We start from the raw sequence: 16,872 nt of genomic DNA, 5'->3' as shown, positions 1-16,872 counted from the left end.
CATTTTTTTAGGGATCACCTCACATTTGAAGTCACTTTGAGGGGTTAATATAACAGAAAATACCCAAAAGTGATGCCATTCTAAAATCTCCACCCCTCAAAGTGTTCAAAACCACATTCAAGAAGTTTATTAACCCTTTAGGTACTTCACAATAATTGAAGCAATGTGGAAAGAAAAAATTAACACAACTTTTTTCCCCAAAATTTATCTTTGGACACAATTTTTTTTATTTTGTCAAGGGTTTCAGGAGAAAATGAACCACAATATTTGTTGTGCAATTTCTCCTGAGTACACTGATACCCCAAGGAAGACCAATCTTTAGGGGCACGGCAGTGCTCAGAAGGGAAGGAGCATCATTTGAGATTTTGAATGTCAAATTCGCTGGAATCGAGAGCGGACGCCATGTTGCGTTTGCAGAGCCCCTGATGTACCTAAACAGTGTAAACCCCACATAAGTGACCCCATTTTGGAAACTAGACCCCCCCAAGAAACTTATCTAATATGTATGGTGAGCACTTTGAACCCCCAAGGGCTTCACAGAAGGTAATAACGGATAGCCGTAAAATTAAAAATCATATTTTTTCCACAAAAATGATCTTTTGACCCCAATTTTTATTTTCCTCAGGGTAACAGGACCCCAAAAGTTATTATGCAATTTGTCCTGAGTGCGCTGATACCCCATATGTGGGGGTAAACCACTATTTGGGCGCATGGCAGAGCTCGGAAGGGAAGCAGCGCCATTTGACTTTTTTGGATCAAATTGAGATCGGATGCCATGTCGCATTTGGAGAGCCCCTGATGTGCCCCCACAAATGACACCATTTCGGAAACTAGACCTCCCCAAGGAACTTATCTAGATGTGTGGTGAGAGCTCTGAACCCTCAAGGGCTTCAGAGAAGTTTATAACATAGAGCCATAAAATTAAAAAATCATATTTTTTCCACAAAAATGATATTTAAATCCCCAATTTTTATTTTCCCAAGGGTAAAAGGACCCAAACATTGTTTTGCAATTTGTCCTGAGTATGCTGATACCCCATATGTGGGGGTAAACCACTGTGTGGGTGCATGGCAGAGCTCAGAAGGGAAGGAGCGTCATTTGACTTTTTCAAGGCAAAATGTTGTGAGTTCATTTTCCCCTTCATTACTGAGGCCTGAGGAACTCCCTCTTCTGGTAAAAGAAGGTAGTGAGCCTGATTGTCAAACACCTGAGGCTGATGATTGTGACTGGCTGAGTGGATTTACGGACTGGATATAATGCTGCCGACGCCCTTCTGCCTTGCAGGTGATTTCTCTGTGGGATCCTTGGAGACCAGTCTGAATTCCTGCTCCTCCAAAGCTATGTTTGCTGCTCGGCCTTTTGCTTTTGTGCATTGACTTAGTTTTTGCTTTGTTTTTCTGGATTTCTGCCATTCCCTGCTGGGGTGTGCTGAATTCATTTAGCTCTGTCTTCTGAAAATACCTGAGTGCTGATTCAGTTTTTGAAGCCTAGCTGCTTCAGGGCCTTTTTCATATCAGCTGGTTGGCTTATGTCTTTGATAGGGTTTTGGCGGATTGCAGACAGCAGCCTTCCTTTCCTTTCCTATCTAGGTAGTTTTGGGGCCCCGTCTTTGCTCAGTCTATCTTTCTGTCTGTGTTAGTATTTTCATCTTGCTTCATCGTCATTATATGTTGGGGGCTGCCTATTGCTTTGGGGTCTGCTCTGGACTTAGCTTGTATTTCTGCTTTTGCCTCCTACGGTGACTCATTCATAACAGCAAAATTGGCTGGAATTGAGATCGGATGCCATGTCACGTTTCGAGAGCCCCTGATGTGCCTAAACAGTGGAAATCCCCACAAGTGACACCATTTTGGAAACTAGACCCCCAAGGAGCTTATCTAGATGTGTGGTCAGTACTTTGAACCCCCAAGTGCTTCACAGAAGTTTATAACGTAGAGCAGTGAAAATAAAATAATCATATTTTTATCCACAAAAATGATCTTTTTGCCCACAAATTTTTATTTTCACAAGGGTAACAGGAGAAATAGGACCCAAAAAGTTGTTGTGCAATTTGTCCTGAGTACACCGATACCCCATATGTGGGGTGGCACCACTGTTTGGGTGCATGGCAGAGCTCAGAAGGGAAGGAGCGCCGTTTTGGAATGCAGACTTTGATGGAATAGTCTGCGGGCGTCATACTGCGTTTGCAGAGCCCCTGATGTGCCTAAACAGTGGAAACCCCCCACAAGTGACTCCATTTTGGAAACTAGACACCCCAAGGAGCTTATCTAGATGTGTCGTGAGCACTTTGAACCCCCAAGTGCTTCACAGAAGTTTATAACGTAGAGCAGTAAAAATAAAAAAAATCATATTTTTTTCCACAAAAATGATCTTTTTGCCCCCAAATTTTTATTTTCACAAGGGTAACAGGAGAAATTAGACCCCAAACGTTGTTGTGCAATTTGTACTGAGTACGCTGATACCCCATATGTGAGGGTAAACCACTGTGATCACCTTACTGCGATCCTTGGGAGGCAGAATGTGCAAATCCACAAAAGGTGAAGAATTGGTTTTATTTTTAACACCGTTCCTCATGCGGTATTGGTGCTATGGCGACTTTATTCCTCTGGTCGGTACGGTTACAGCGATACCAGATTTATATCCTTTTTTCATGTTTAGCTTCTGTCACACACTAAAAGACGCCTTTTATTGGAAGAATTTTTTGTAAGAAATTTTTGCATCGCCGTATTTTGAGAGCTATAATTTTTCCATATTCTGGCCAACAGAGTCATGTGCAGGCTTGTTTTTTGCGGGATTAGCTGACGTTTTTATTGGTACCGTATTCGGGCACATAATATTTTTTGATCGCTTTCTAATCCGATTTTTGTGGAGGCAGAATGAACAAAAACTAGCAATTCAGGAATTGGTTTTTTTTTTTCATCGTTCCGCGTGTGGTAAAATTAGTATAGCAGCTTTATTCTTTGGGTCACTACGATTGCAGCAGTACCTCATTTATATCTTTTTTTTATGTTTTGGTGTTTTTTACACAATAAAAACTTTTATAGAAACAATAATTTTTGCATCACTTTATTCTGCGAGCTATAACTTTTTTATTTTTCAGCTCATGGAGCTGTATGGTGGCTCGTTTTTTGGGGGACAAGATGACGTTTTCAGTGGTACCATTTTATTTATATCCGTCTATTTGATCGCGTGTTATTGCACTTTTTCCAAGAGGTATGATGATACCGCTTTGAAAAAGCATAATTTGCTACTTTTTTGTGTTTTTTTTTAAGGCGTTCACTGAAGGGGTTAACTAGGGTGACGCTTTTTTAGATGTGACTTTTACAGATGCGGTGATACCAAACATGTTTATTTTTTTGTTTATTTTATTTTTTTTTACATCAAAAATGTGTATTTTTTGGCGAATTTTTAAGGGATTTTTTAAATTATTTTTTAATATTTTTTTATATATTTTTTAAAAAAAATGTTTTTTTTTTACTTTGTCCCTTCATTGGACTTTCACTTTCGCTTTCGGTATAATACATTGCAATGCTCCAGCATTGTAATGCATTATTCCTTATGCTGAAAGCTGCTGACACCATGCTGTGAGCATGGTCTCAGCAGCTTTCCGTACCTGAATGACCCGAAGGTTGTCATGACACCTCTAGGTCATCATGGCACAGGTCGGGCCTGCGATTACATCATGGGGACGCCCACCTGAGGCAGAGAGAGCCCCCTACGCTCTGCCTCCCCCCTGAATGCTGCGATCGCGCTCGATCGCAGCACTCAAGGGGTTAGCAGCCAGTCACTGCAGCGCTGAGCTCCTGCACTGATCAGTCAGGAGATGCTGAAATTTCAGCCTCTCCTGCCTAATCGCTGCTGAGTTTGGTCAGTCAGATTGACTGACCAGTCACAGCGCTTGGGGTGTAAGGACCGACTGCAAGGGTCCCTGCACCCCTTGTTGTGCCTCTCAGCTGTCATAGACAGCTGTCAGCCCTGAACTGTCACTGCGTGTTTACACGCAATGACAGTTCAAAGGCATGATGTGCACAGTCCGTTCTGGTGCGGTAAGTTACAACCGCCCATGATGGACTGTGCACATCAATGGACATTAAGGGGTTAAAGAGACTTTTGTTTTTGGGAACTTTGCTGGGTCACTGCTTCATCACTGCTCAGTGTGGATACCGCTGCACTACAATATATACAGTTGTGGCCAAAAGTATTGACACCCCTGCAATTCTGTCAGATAATACTCAGTTTCTTCCTGAAAATGATTGCAAACACAAATTCTTTGTTATTATTATCTTCATTTAATTTGTCTTAAATGAAAAAACACAAAAAGAATTGTCCTAAAGCCAAATTGGATATAATTCCACACCAAACATAAAAAAGAGGGTGGACAAAAGTATTGGCACTGTTCAAAAAATCATGTGATGCTTCTCTAATTTGTGCAATTAACAGCAACTGTAACTTACCTGTGGCACCTAACAGGTGTTGGCAATATCTAAATCACACTTGCAGCCAGTTGACATGGATTAAAGTTGAGTCAACCTCTGTCCTGTGTCCTTGTATGTACCACATTGAGCATGGAGAAAAGAAAGAAGACCAAAGAACTATCTGAGGACTTGAGAAACCAAATTGTGAGGAAGCATGAGCAATCTCAAGGCTACAAGTCCATCTCCAAAGACCTGAATGTTCCTGTGTCTACCGTGCGCAGTGTCATCAAGAAGTTTAAAGCCCATGGCACTGTGGCTAACCTCCCTAAATGTGGACGGAAAAGAAAAATTGACAAGAGATTTCAACGCAAGATTGTGCGGATGTTGGATAAAGAACCTCGACTAACATCCAAACAAGTTCAAGCTGTCCTGCAGTCCGAGGGTACAACAGTGTCAACCCGTACTATCCGTCGGCGTCTGAATGAAAAGGGACTGTATGGTTGGAGACCCAGGAAGACCCCACTTCTTACCCCGAGACATAAAAAAGCCAGGCTGGAGTTTGCCAAAACTTACATGAAAAAGTCTAAAAGTTTTGGAAGAATGTTCTCTGGTCAGATGAGACAAAAGTAGAGCTTTTTGGGCAAACATAGAGTTTACAGGAGAAAAAAAGAGGCATTCAAAGAAAAGAACATGGTCCCTACAGTCAAACATGGCGGAGGTTCCCTGATGTTTTGGGGTTGCTTTGCTGCCTCTGGCACTGGACTGCTTGACCATGTGCATGGCATTATGAAGTCAGAAGACTACCAACAAATTTTACAGCATAATGTAGGGCCCAGTATGAGAAAGCTGGGTCTCCCTCAGAGGTCATGGGTCTTCCAGCAGGACAATGACCCAAAACACACTTCAAAAAGCACTAGAAAATGGTTTGAGAGAAAGCACTGGAGGCTTCTAAGGTGACCAGCAATGAGTCCAGACCTGAATCCCATAGAACACCTGTGGAGAGATCAAAAAATGGCAGTTTGGAGAAGGCACCCTTCAAATATCAGGGACCTGGAGCAGTTTGCCAAAGAAGAATGGTCTAAAATTCCAGCAGAGCATTGTAAGAAACTCATTGATGGTTACCGGAAGCGGTTGGTCGCAGTTATTTTGGCTAAAGGTTGTGCAACCAAGTATTAGGCTGAGGGTGCCAATACTTTTGTCTGGCCCATTTTTGGAGTTTTGTGTGAAATGATCAATGTTTTGCTTTTTGCTTCATTCTCTTTTGTGTTTTTTCATTTAAGACAAATTAAATGAAGATAATAATACCAAAGAATTTGTGTTTGCAATCATTTTCAGGAAGAAACTGAGTATAAGGCTAGTTTCACATTTGCATGTCTGGGCACAGCAACGGCCTGCGCACGGCCGCCGCTAAGCCCCGCCCCCTGACGCGCCTCCTCCGGTAGCTCCGCCTACCGGCGCAAGACGCTGCATGCGTCCTGCGTCCCCTATCTTTATCACTGGGGACGCAGGCCGTGCGCAGTATGCGTTTGGCGGCGCATGCGTCCTTTTGACGGTGCGCCGACCAGCGCCAAACGTAACCTGTTGCAATTTGGTTGCGCTCGGCGCACCGTCAAAAGGACGCATGCGCCGCCTAAAGCATACTGCGCACGGCCTGCGTCCCCAGTGATAAAGATAGGGGACGCAAGACGCATGCAGCATCATACGCCAGTAGGCGAAGCTACCGGAGGAGGCGAGGCAGGGGGCGGGGCTTAGCGGCGGCCGTGCGCAAGCCGACGCTGCGGCCTTTAACGCAAATGTGAAACTGGCCTTATCTGACAGAATTGCAGGGGTGTCAATACTTTTGGCCACAACGGTATACTGTGTGTGTGTATATATATATATATATATATATATTCAAACAATTCTCCCACGTGGCAAGGAATGGCAGCATGGTGATGAAAGAATCCATACACCGCTTAAGGAACGTTTAGTGTTGTGCCTTTCTGCACAACCATTGCAGGTGAGTGAAAAACTTTCATTCTCCCTAGTACAAGTACACACTCACTACTCTTAGTGCTTTCTGTTTTCTCTCCACTAATTTTCCCTTTGAGGCAATCCACATTAAATTCCACTGCTGGAAATGCAAGTAAAATATAGTTTAATATACAATATTTACTAGTATACAATCATAACAGATATCCCCAATGTTAATATAATCCAGTTGGGGCCTACTCGGTATGTCTACAGAATATGAATAAATAAATGCTAGATCACGAAGGTGTAAATGTACACTAGTTAGAAAATTCAGTTCACACATTTTTTGTGTGCATAAATGTCTAGTCAGTCTAATCCAATCGATAGGCAATCACAGTCTTATGCCTAAATGCACACTGTGGTGCTACTCCTTCGATGCAAGGAGCAGTCAATAAAGTGTGTATAAGCTGTGATCGAGCAGAGTATATAAATATCCAGTAGCACTATAAATTGACTTGTGCATCCAATATATGCACGTTGATATTGATCTTCTTACGATACACACATTCAGAGCTGTAATCATACATTGCTGTACATATTTGGAGCTGTAAATAGCTGCGGCAGACTGGGAGGTGTATGAGTCTATACCGCCAATTAGTGCTAGGAGCCAGCAAAAGCATACAGTAAAATAAAAGTGCAGTTTTCACACAACAGATTTATTTTCATATATATATATATATACAGTCATGGCCAAAAGTATTGACACCCCTGCAATTCTGTCAGATAGTACTCAGTTTCTTCCTGAAAATGATTGCAAACACAAATTCTTTGGTATTATTATCTTCATTTAATTTGTCTTAAATGAAAAAACACAAAAAGAATTGTTCTAAAGCCAAATTGGATATAATTCCACACCAAACATAAAAAAGAGGGTGGACAAAAGTATTGGCACTGTTCGAAAAATCATGTGATGCTTCTCTAATTTGTGCAATTAACAGCACCTGTAACTTACCTGTGGCACCTAACAGGTGTTGGCAATAACTAAATCCCACTTGCAGCCAGTTAACATGGATTAAAGTTGACTCAACCTCTGTCCTGTGTCCTTGTGTGTACCACATTGAGCATGGAGAAAAGAAAGAAGACCAAAGAACTGTCTGAGGACTTGAGAAACCAAATTGTGAGGAAGCATGAGCAATCTCAAGGCTACAAGTCCATCTCCAAAGACCTGAATGTTCCTGTGTCTACCGTGCGCAGTGTCATCAAGAAGTTTAAAGCCCATGGCACTGTGGCTAACCTCCCTAGATGTGGCCGGAAAAGAAAAATTGGCAAGAGATTTCAACACAAGATTGTGCGGATGTTGGATAAAGAACCTCCACTAACATCCAAACAAGTTCAAGCTGCCCTGCAGTCCGAGGGTACAACGGTGTCAACCCGTACCATCCGTCGGCATCTGAATGAAAAGGGACTGTATGGTAGGAGACCCAGGAAGACTCCACTTCTTACCCCGAGACATAAAAAAGCCAGGCTGGAGTTTTCCAAAACTTACCTGAAAAAGCCTAAAACATTTTGGAAGAATGTTCTCTGGTCAGATGAGACAAAAGTAGAGCTTTTAGGGCAAAAGCATCAACATAGAGTTTACAGGAGAAAAGAAGAGGCATTCAAAGAAAAGAACACGGTCCCTACAGTCAAACATGGCGGAGGTTCCCTGATGTTTTGGGGTTGCTTTGCTGCCTCTGGCACTGGACTGCTTGACCGTGTGCATGGCATTATGAAGTCAGAAGACTACCAACAAATTTTGCAGCATAATTTAGAGCCCAGTGTGAGAAAGCTGGGTCTCCCTCAGAGGTCATGGGTCTTCCAGCAGGACAATAACCCAAAACACACTTCAAAAAGCACTAGAAAATGGTTTGAGAGAAAGCACTGGAGACTTCTAAGGTGGCCAGCAATGAGTCCAGACCTGAATCCCATAGAACACCTGTGGAGAGATCTAAAAATGGCAGTTTGTAGAAGGCACCCTTCAAATATCAGGGACCTGGAGTAGTTTGCCAAAGAAGAATGGTCTAAAATTCCAGCAGAGCATTGTAAGAAACTCATTGATGGTTACCGGAAGCGGTCGGTCGCAGTTATTTTGGCTAAAGGTTGTGCAATCAAGTATTAGGCTGAGGGTGTCAATACTTTTGTCTGGCCCATTTTTGGAGTTTTGTGTGAAATGATCAATGTTTTGCTTTTTGCTTCATTCTCTTTTGTGTTTTTTCATTTAAGACAAATTAAATGAAGATAATAATACCAAAGAATTTGTGTTTGCAATCATTTTCAGGAAGAAACTGAGTATTATCTGACAGAATTGCAGGGGTGTCAATACTTTTGGCCATGACTGTATATATATATATATATATATATATATATATATATATACAATGGAATTTTATGTGGTTAACCCATCCACCTTTACCCTAGTGCAAGCTCACTCTTTATATTATTGTAGTTCACTAAGCGACATGTGAATTTGTCTGAATACTTGCTGCTGGTATAGGAGGATAATCAGCAGCACCACTGTGGATATTGTAGTCTTTCTTCCAATATCTTTAGTCTGTTCAGGTGGCTTATAGTAAACACTTACAATGGTGTCTTTTCTGTTCTTCTCTCCTTGTATATTTACCCAAACAGTTTCTACAGAGCTACCATTCTCTGAAGCTTGGATCTCTATGGATATACGCTTTCCTAACATACAATGCAACCTCTCCCCCCTCTTGTTATTTGCATTTTGAAGATACAGATACCATTAAAATCTGGATCTCAGGCAGGGAGTGTGAAGTGTAGTCTGCCGCTATGGATGGTATACTCCTACCCACATCCTAACAGAAAGCAAATTCTATAAGGATGTTAAAACGCAGAGTGCTAATGATAAGGGATTACATTGAAAACCTTATAGAAAAAAGGTTACACATTTCCTATGCCAGATATTTAGTTATAAATGACGGGTAATTCATATCCTTCATCATCTATTGTAAAATACGAAACTCGGTAAACGCACAAAGGCTTTTTCTTACATAAACCATAATGCAAGTAAATAGTAGAGTGACCTGCCTAACTGAACGCTAACTAAATATTTGCTTGTGTAGATGGGTGTTAATTTTAATTTCTCCAGTACATAAATTAAAGAAGGGACCTAATTGGTTATTATAGACAATGGCTCTTGTTTTAGTTAGCACTAGTTTCCAAAGTACAAGTAGTTTTTTTTATTTATGTCTGCAACTCTTATGCCTGTACATGACGTGTGGGAGATGTTTTGTTCAAAACTTCTCACTTGGAACACCAGAAAGTATTATTTTCCATTTTCATTTTGCCAATGGGGACCCTATTTCAATGTGTTACATTTGCATTTCTAAGCAAAGCTGATACGACAGCCCCCACACCTGTTACTAAATGCAAATAAGCTTGTTTCCTCCGTAGGAGTTTTACCACTTATGTTCCATTATTTTTCTCCCTAAGATGTTAACTGTAATTCTAAGTGAATATAAAATTATTTCGCAATCCAGAGGGTTAGATGTCTAAGCTCCACCTTTCCATAATGTTGTGTTGTCAATTACTGTTATAAGTGCATACCCCATTAACATTAATGATGCAATTAGAAAACAGGGCAACCTGGCTCAAATTTTGGAAAATACTATATGGAAGAGGAAAGATGCCATAAGCATTATTTTCGCGTACACACTTCTCAACATGTGGCATGGAGTGCGCCTGCAAAGGCCAAATTTTTATATCCACTGTCTCAATCCAGCTCTCAACCTTGGTTTTAGGCTATAAAGTGAGCATAAATCACACCCCGACATATTCAGCACACCCTGATTTCTTAACTCGCTGCCACCTCTCGTCAAACACACGGGGGTGATGAGTCCCCTAAATGTGTTACTGTGAGACAATCAAAAGGTCACCCACTCTCTGAAAGGCTATAGGTTCTTTTAGGGCACATGAGCATCAAACTTATTAAAGATTTTAAGCTTTAACATAAAAATATACAGTGCTTACAATAAATATTTAAAGACGTAAAATTAAAATGACGCACAAATATGCAAAACAGTTATAAAATAAAAAGGAAGAAATAACAGAAATGGCTATGCTTTTCCGTCTACAGTTATCGTCTGTTTCCTTGAGGGAAAAGAGAAGTGGATAATGGCCTCTCAGGCTTTCCTCACATATGAACGCTTCTCTCTGTGTTACCCAGCTTTTTATATTCCCAATCTTAGGCTCATATTTCCAGGAATGTTGTTTGTGAGTGGCTGACGGGCATAAGCTGTGCATTTCAAATCTCATGTATCTCCATATACAGAGAGTAGGAAATATTCTGCATAGCACAGACAATTTGCTAACGCCCTTGAAGCTCAGAATCCAGGAGCTAAGGTGCCAGGATTGACTCTTCCAGCAAAAGCTCCTTTTGGCTTACAATACTAATACTGTGTGTTCAGTTTCACCTTTTTGTCAACTAAATGTAACTGCACTGCTGTTAAGCTTTTCCCTTATTGATATATTTCCTTCACAATTATATTGGCTCATTATGGATTGTCTTAAATAGGTTAAAGACAATAAGTTAAAAATGTCAGCTTAGCAAAAATCAATAGGACCACATGTGTCCATTTGTTGAGCATGGCATTGCAGTTCATCACCACTGAAGCAAATAACTAAAAAACTTGGCACTCAACTTTTGATAAAGAAATCCAGTGGGTTTTTATTTGCAGATAGAGTAACAGGGACGTTTCAGTCCCAATTGGACCTACATCAGCCTGACTGCTGAAGCTGTGTCAGTGTAGGAGAGACTCTGGACAATGCCTGCCTCCATAATTAAACTCTGGTCAGTGTGACCCTCTCATTATCTCTCGAAAGTTCACATCATAATCTCTACAACAGCTCTTCCACCCATTTTGGGTCCATCTGCACCACAGGCACGTATAGCCTTACTTCAATAAAGTTGCATCTCCTTCAGCAGTCGGGCTGATGAAGGTCCAATTGGGACCAAAACGTCCCTGTTACTCTCAGTGCAAATAAAAACCCACTGGATTTCTTCATCAAAAGTTGAGTGCCAAGTTTTTTACTAATATACCTTTGGCTTGGGAACCTACTTGGGCACCTTCACAGTAGTGCTACGATTTACTTTCTAATCACTGAAGCAAATAAGGCTGGGTTGCAATAGTATGTATTTTAGCAGGTACGATTTCTCTCTGAGTAAATCACTAAGCTGCCATAGGAAGGTTTATAGATCAAGCAATGCTCACTGGGAAAAAAAAGGTATGCAAACAGAAGAGAAAGAGAAAACAATTCTCTCTAGTGCCATCTATTTGAGGTCACCACTAGGGATGAGCGAATAGCTTCAGATAGGTGCTTATTCAAATAGCTATAGCCCTTTCCGCATAGCTGCCTCAGAAACCCAGATACCTGGAGCGCTCCCAAAAATCAGCTGTTCGGTGATGCAGCTGCATGTGTCACGGCTGTGTGACAGTCTCAACAAACAGGCTCTCCATACATGTGTTGTGACTGCAACACAGCAGCGACACATGCAGCTGCGGCACCGAACAGCTGATTATTGGGATCGTTCCAGGTGTCCAGGATCCTGAGGCAGCTATTCAGGAAGTACTATAGCTATTTGGATAAGCACCTATCCGAAGCTATTTGACCAATTCTAGTCACCACCCTTTACGTAACCGAATTTTCTGACATAACTTGGGTTATCTAACAAAACAAGGGTTGTATTCAAAAATAAATTACCTCCATTTGCAGACAGCTGTTTGTCTTTTTTTGCCCCTCATTAGTGCAGAGTAGTTGACTGTGTGAGAGGCTTTTCATGGAGGTTTAATTGATAGTTTTTAATAGATAGACTGCTAAGCTTAAATTAGTATAGTTATAGGCCAGGCAGAGCCGACATGTTTTTAATATCCCGTACAACCCCTTTAAATTTCTTGTAGGTTTAAAAATTCAAAGTAAATATGCAGTTAAATTTGCCACTACATTAGTCTTCAACTTTCTTAGAAAAGTTCAGAAAATCTCAGTAGGAAGAAGATATTTGTCTAATGTAAACTGTTTATGGAAGGAATAACACCAAACAATCAAATTTGAACACATTACTTCATGATTAATTAAAATTACCATGGGGACCTAATTACTTTTCTGTTTCTGCTGAGACATTGATACAAACCTGGAGTTAATTACATTCACACAAACTACTTGTTTATGGAAATCGGGAATCTGTTGTGTTGAAAAAACTAAATATTCTCAACTAACTAGGGGCAGATAAAGACGGTAAGCATGGCTTAGAACCCATCAGCAATTATATGCAAAAAATTCATATAAAGTGGTCGTAATGCAAAAATATATTATAAGAAATATTGTCTTCATAGCTGATACATAACTAACAAGATATCCTATTGAAAACACACAGTTGATTTCATAGTAGCTGAAAAGATGCAAAGACACGTTTCAAAAAAGTTCTAGTTGACCCTTGTTCTGAACACGCAATGCTGAAAACCCTGGAAATTACTGGGGGGAAAATTCATAGAATCAGTGACAATGAAAAAGGCCATATCCCTTAATGAGGATTATTAACTAGGGTTGTCCTGATCGAACATATTGACCAGTTGGTAAAGAACAAAGGAGCCAGTCATTCCTAAAGTGGTTTTTACAAAGAAATCCCCTTTTTTGAAATGATGATTACATTGTTAGGCTACTTTCACACATCAGGTTTTCGGCGTCAGGCGCGATCCGGCGTCGTGCCGGAACGCCGGATCCGGCAAATGTTTTGTAAAACCTGATGTGCCGGATCCGGTTTTCTGCCGGATCCGTCTTGTTCTTGACAGACAAAACCGGATCCGTCTCATCCGGTTCATCCGTTTTTTTATCCGTTTTTCGACGGATTACGCCGGATCCGGTTTTTAAAATTGACCCTTGTGGCCTTCCGAACGGGATTGGCTACTGGAAAACTATATATAGCATGTTCCTACAGCCCTTCTTTGACAGGTTGTAGAGGAGAAAGTGCAGGTTGGAGAGAAGAGCAAGTTACTGGCGAAGATGGATGTTGTCATTGGAAATATTTTGAAGAATTTGGCGGATTTTATAGCGGAGGCGAATCGTTTGAGGGTGATTGTTCTGGAGAAGGAGAGAGCGAGACAGCAGCACATCAGGCATCGTAGACGACGTTTGTGGATCCACCCCATCACAGCCAAGAGAATGACGCGTGGGGTCTATTCTACACTCTGCATGGACCTACGACGAAACCCGGTTAAATTTTTTGGATATGTTCGGATGAAAATGGAGAATTTTGATTACTTGGTGGAGCACATTGCACACCTCATAAGAAAAGCGGACACCTATTGCCGCTTCTCTGTTTCACCCGCAGAGCGTCTGATGGTGACTTTAAGGTAAGCCACATTTATTGGATGTGATCGCATCAGAGCACACTTTCACTGCAATCTTGTTGGTGGTAGTTTGTATCTCCAAGTGTTATAGCTCAGTTTTGGTATGTAATGCTGTGATTTAAAACTAATTTATTGTTTTTTAATTCCCCACAGATTTCTTGCAACTGGAGAATCCCTTTCGTCACTGCATTTCCAGTACAGACTCGGGATTTCCACCATATCTGGAATTGTGAAGTACACATGCCGTGCACTGTGGGACTCCTTAGCTGAAGAGTTTTTACCAGAGCCCACAACAGAGAGGTGGATTGAAATTGCTGACAAGTTTCAACAGATATGTCAGTTTCCCAACTGCTTGGGCGCTGTGGACGGGAAACATATCCGCATTGTAAAGCCAGCTGGATCGGGATCGGAATATTTCAATTACAAGAAATATTTTTCAATTGTCCTCATGGCCATCGCTGACGCGGAATACAAATTTATTGCGGTTGATATTGGGGCCTATGGCCGCTCCAATGACTCTCAAGTTTTCAAACTGTCTGCCAATGGGGCGTAAACTGTATGGAAACACCTTCCAGTTCCCACCACCTAGACCGCTGCCGCAAACATCTGGTCCACCTATGCCATTTGTCTGTGTAGGGGATGAAGCCTTCCAGCTGTCAGAACACCTTTTGAAACCGTACTCTAGCAGAGGATTGACAAGACCAAAACGCATTTTTAATTACCACCTCACAAGAGCAAGAAGAATGGTTGAATGTACCTTTGGTATTCTGACAGCCAAATGGCGGGTCCTATTGACTGCGATCAACCTCAAGACAGAAACTGTGGACGAGGTGATCAAAGCTTGCGTGGTACTCCACAATTTTGTTATCTGCAAGGAACCCATTTCCATTGAGGACACCTCTGAAGAAACCACCTTGCAAGATTACCATGACATTACCACTAGAAGTTCTGTGACGGTTTCAGTAATGAGGGACAATTTTGCACTATACTTTATGTCACCTCAAGGCAGAGTACACTGGCAGGATGACAGAGTGTGAAAGATTTGTGCCCTAACCAAACTTGTGTACTTTCTGTACCAACAGTATATACCTTTGCCAACCAAAGTTGGCTATCTTGTCATGGTCTCTATTTTTAGCTTTAGGCCACAGGTGTGTACCTGGTTGTGTTTTATGCAAAGTATTTCATCTTTTAACAAAAGTTGTGTACATTGTTAGGAAATCACCAACAATAAACACAACTTTTCAGGTGAAATACTTTGCTTCAAACACAACCAGGAACACAACTGTGGCAAAAAGCTAAAATTTACCCACAGTTATATACCTGGTTTTGAATACCTTTTTACCTTTTAAATACCCTGTATTTAACCTTTTTTTTTTAAACATATTTCGCCGCAGAAAGAAATGACAGACAACCAGTGTAAACAATAATTTAACTTTTATTTAAAATATTTTTTTTTGTGTAAACTGTTTTTAAAGTTAAAAAAACTTTTTTAATAAAGGTTTGAAACCAACCAAATGGGCATTTTTATTACAAAAAAAACATTATAACTCGGTGTGGTGTGGGGTGGAAATACTGCTGGAGGGGCTGCGGGACACTTCGACAATGGGAGTGAGGAGAGAGGACTGGGATCGTGGTGGGGAAGGAACAGTTAGAGGTGATGGTGTGGAAAAAGCTACAGAATGGGTGGACATGTGGGAGGCAGAAGAGGTGGTGGGCGGTGGAGTGGAGGGTTGGGCAGGGACTGTAGGAGCAGATGATGTTGATGGAAAGTTGTATGGGGAAGGAGTTTGGTATGGGGAAGGAGTTTGGTACGGGGAAGGAGTTTGGTACGGGGCAGGTTGCTGGAAGTGGGGAGATGTCTGGTACTGGGGAGGTTGCTGGTACTGGGGAGGTTGCTGGTACTGGTGAGGTTGCTGGTATGTAATAGGAGGGGGAGGATGGAAAGTGGCTGGAGGGGGTGCAGATGTAATAGGAGGGGGAGGATGGAAAGTGGCTGGAGGGGGTGCAGGTGGAGGAACTACAGTGGTGGGAGGTGGAGGTTGGGCGGTAACCTGCTGTAGAGCACCGTGGCACGAATGCATTACATGCATCTGCTGGGTAGGAGATAGTGTTGCCATGCGCTCCACAACAGACCTGAAAAAGGTGTGGTTTGGCGAAGATCTTGCTTCTGAATGCATGGTTTGCAGAAGTGTCTTCACCTCCAGAATGCTGGAGTTGATCTGCTGAAAGCCTGCGGAGATTTGCTCTGACAAGACTTTTAGACAGTTCTGGAAAGATGCATTCAGATGCAAGAACTCTGGCGCATAACTCTTTTCCTGACCCCTCTGCCGCTGCCACCCAGTACCCGCAGGTGTACTAGAGGTGGCAGGGGCAGAAGGGTGGGGTAAAGGGAAAGCGATCTCCTCACCAGCAGCTTCATGTAATGTAGGCGGCCACGATGCTCCTGTGCTGGTGGATGGTACAGATAGGTCGAATGTGTGGGAAGGCTGGGAAGGTGCAGATGTACCGGGGCGGTCGAAGTGTCCCTCGGTGCCGGTCTCCTCAGGGATCGCCTCAGAAGGGTCCAATTGTGCAGGTTCCCGAGTGCTGCTCACCGTGCTGTGGAATAAAGAGAAAAAAAAACAATTAAAATAGTGACATGGTATGGCCCTGGCTGAAAAAAAAAGTTACATCTAAACATTTTTTTGTCACATGTGGTGTGTAATATTTACCTTCTGGTGAGCATTGTTTCCCGGAGGAACGACAGGGCTCGTGCGTACTTGTACTTGCTCCTGCGTCCTCCAGATCCACTCGGGGCCCGCATCACTTTATTGAACTCCTTCTTGAAACGATCCCTCACAGACCACCACCGCTTCACAATTCTCTCCCCTGAAACGAGAAAGGACAAAGTGGTTAGTATACAACATCAGTGTTTCCCAAACTCCAGTCCTCATGGTCCCCAGGGGTTATGTTTTCAGGATTTCCAAAGTAAATAGAAATCCTGAACACATGATCCGTGGGGACCACGAGGACTGGAGTTCGGGAAACACTGGTTTAAATCAAGCAACCGGTACTGTATATACTTACGCTCTTTAATCTGGGCCCGAGCTTCGAGGTCCTCC

Source organism: Dendrobates tinctorius, unplaced genomic scaffold (assembly GCF_039654945.1).
Source record: "Dendrobates tinctorius isolate UK_male_01 unplaced genomic scaffold, ASM3965494v1 ptg000223l, whole genome shotgun sequence".
Classification (NCBI taxonomy): Eukaryota; Metazoa; Chordata; class Amphibia; order Anura; family Dendrobatidae; genus Dendrobates; species Dendrobates tinctorius.
The sequence above is the reverse complement of the archived record's forward strand: the minus strand, read 5'-3'. Positions refer to the sequence as shown.